Consider the following 2739-nt stretch of genomic DNA (forward strand, 5'->3'; position numbering starts at 1 on the left):
ATTAACGGAAACTACGCGAAAGAAATGGTCGAGTATGGCTCAGAGTCGGCTCTTCTTAAAGATTGACCTTTCTGCTGTAGTGTCAATACGTATGGCTGAACACCTTGAGGACTTAGTACAATTTTAGCCAAATAGATGTAATATGTGTAAAAATATATTTCATGAACCCATTGAAAATAATTACGTCGAGGGTTGACAATGCAGTGTTGCATTTATGGCTGTTGCTATCAGCACATGTGTTCATTGATCTTCTTTAAAAAAAACAACGTTGCGCGATGGGAAGAAAAAACAACACGAACATAGTCGTGGAGGAGCAGAACCTAAGGTTTTCTTGTATTTGCTGCGTCTATGAGACGCACATTCCAGTTATTCAGCATGTGGGTTCTTTCATCAGGGTGAGTCCACTAATAAAGATGGTCCTGGCAGCCATACAGCCCACCAGGGACTATTAGTAGGAGAACAAGTCTCGTTGGTCATCTAAAAGCAAGCCCCTCAAAGTGAAACCACAGACAATCTGTGAGCACGAGAACAGTGTAGTCTGGTTTTCCAGTGGCCTGAGGAATCATTGGAAAAGTGAAAAGAAAATCTGCCACTGAAAAAAAATGAAAATGCAAGCAGTTCGAGTCAGTGCGACGTCGATGAACGTTGTCGCCGTGTCGGGAGAGAATAGGTTGCGCAGCAGTTTCGTAGACGGCGTTAGCGAAATCCTTTGAGCGTCTACGCTGCGTAGCATATAGAGAACTTTTTTTGCAGTAAATAATTTCATAATACCCGTTACCACTTGACCACATGTTACTGAACAGGTGCTTTTTGAGAAAACGGGCCATCTAGCACATCGCTGACATATGATAATGTGCTGTAAAAAATGTATTTATTGAAATGGATGTAAGCACAGAATCATCGTGATGATTGCACATTGTTGCAAAACGTTCCGTATACAGCCGATAAGAATGTATTACAGACAGCCCTAATGATCATGAATGATTGGTGGAATAAGTAGAATATGGTGCCCAACACTGAGGGAACTGTTGTGCTATGTATACGCATTACGAGGAATAAATATTCCAGAGCCATTTTTTTGCATTCTGCACGGTTGTGTAGTGTTACAAATCAAGAAATGTAAATGTTTAGGCAATACTCTCCGTAGCAACCTCCCTTGGACCCCGCACATATATATTTGCACAATAGCGCTTTGCAACTATATTTTTTTAGGTAAAGTATTAGGGTACTCCCTCTAGCATTACGCTTCTGACTTACAACACGTGCATTCAAGCTTGAATGGTATATCCTGCAATTAGGGGGGGGGGGGGGGGCATTTTACCAGAGATTGTTTCTTCAAAATGTACAACGTAAGGATATCAGGTTTTTCTTACGGAGCATTGAAGGCTCGATTTGCCTTGTACATTAATACAGTTACCCAAAATTTGCTTCTCAGAAAAAAAGATGAAATGCAAATTCTTTAACTTTTTCATTCCAACTTTTGTCGTGAAAAATAGTGTGCTATGTTAAGTCTGACTAGCCGCGGCTAGGATATGCCTTCGCAGCTGATTGATATAACTGGCTCCGATACTTGCATGAGCTAAACACAGTTATTTTTCAGAATTGTTAAACATTAGAATCTGCTACCCCGGGAGATTTTCACATCTAGAACTTTTGTTACATCAGTGGAAAATTATCTACTTGCTGTTTAGTGTTGCGATATGTTTTATACTAAAGCTGTTCCATGAACATCTCTACAACAGCCGATTAGTGTTTTAACTGTATATTGTAATTGGCCAAGTGCAAACATACTAGGATATCGATGCGTCAACTACTCATTTTTGCCAATGTTGTCTTTCACCAGCAAAGCAAAACATATTGGACTTGAAAAAGAGAGACGCCATTGCAAATTTATACCTTTTCTTTTGATGAATCGATAGAGCTATACTAACGGTGACGAAATAAAAAAAAACATGTACACGTTCATTGAACAAAATATTGTGCATATTGGCCCAACGTGGCAAAAAAAAGGCACAAGACTTCGTTGCGACGAGCTCCTAGGAGACAAGACAAGACAAGACAAGAATAGGCAAGGTGGTATTCAGACAAAAGAACGCAAGAGCAGATGCCCGAACGTCGTCTTTCTCAAAAAACTCAGCAACTGCTGCTCGTGCTGCTCGCTTCGTTCCCCTCTATTGTGAAACCAATTATTAAATCGTGACAATATATAATAAAGCGTGAAGCTTAGTGCGTAAACTTCGAAAACATAAGACATTTTCGACGATAAAATGAAGACACGTAATCCGTACTGACCAAAGTTTCAAGTTATAGGAGGAAGTGCGGCATTTGTTTTATGGTTAAGCATTACTCGAGATCTGAAACACGATACAATTGGTAGCCTGAAGCGTCACTCTATCATTTATTCTTAATCAGAACCACCCTTGCAGAAATGGTCCGAGAAGTGGGCAACGACTGTTATTAAAGCCGGTGCCGGAGTTTCTACTTTAGAGCACACTGCCCACTTCTCCACATGGCACCTACGTAGCTGAGACACGCCGGACGGCAATTCAGGACCCGGTGGTGTTCGTAGTAAGTTTTTCATTACCCAGACGCACTACTTAGTTTCTTGGACGTGGCCGTGGGTTAGGATTACTCTGGGAATTCATGAGTGTCCCTTGAAAAGCTGGCAGTGCCCCAAGTAATATTTTATTGAGTCATTGAGCAATGTACAGTGACTGACAAACTGAAAGACATCTGTAG

This window comes from Rhipicephalus microplus, chromosome 5 (genome assembly GCF_043290135.1).
Source record: "Rhipicephalus microplus isolate Deutch F79 chromosome 5, USDA_Rmic, whole genome shotgun sequence".
Lineage (NCBI taxonomy): Eukaryota > Metazoa > Arthropoda > Arachnida > Ixodida > Ixodidae > Rhipicephalus > Rhipicephalus microplus.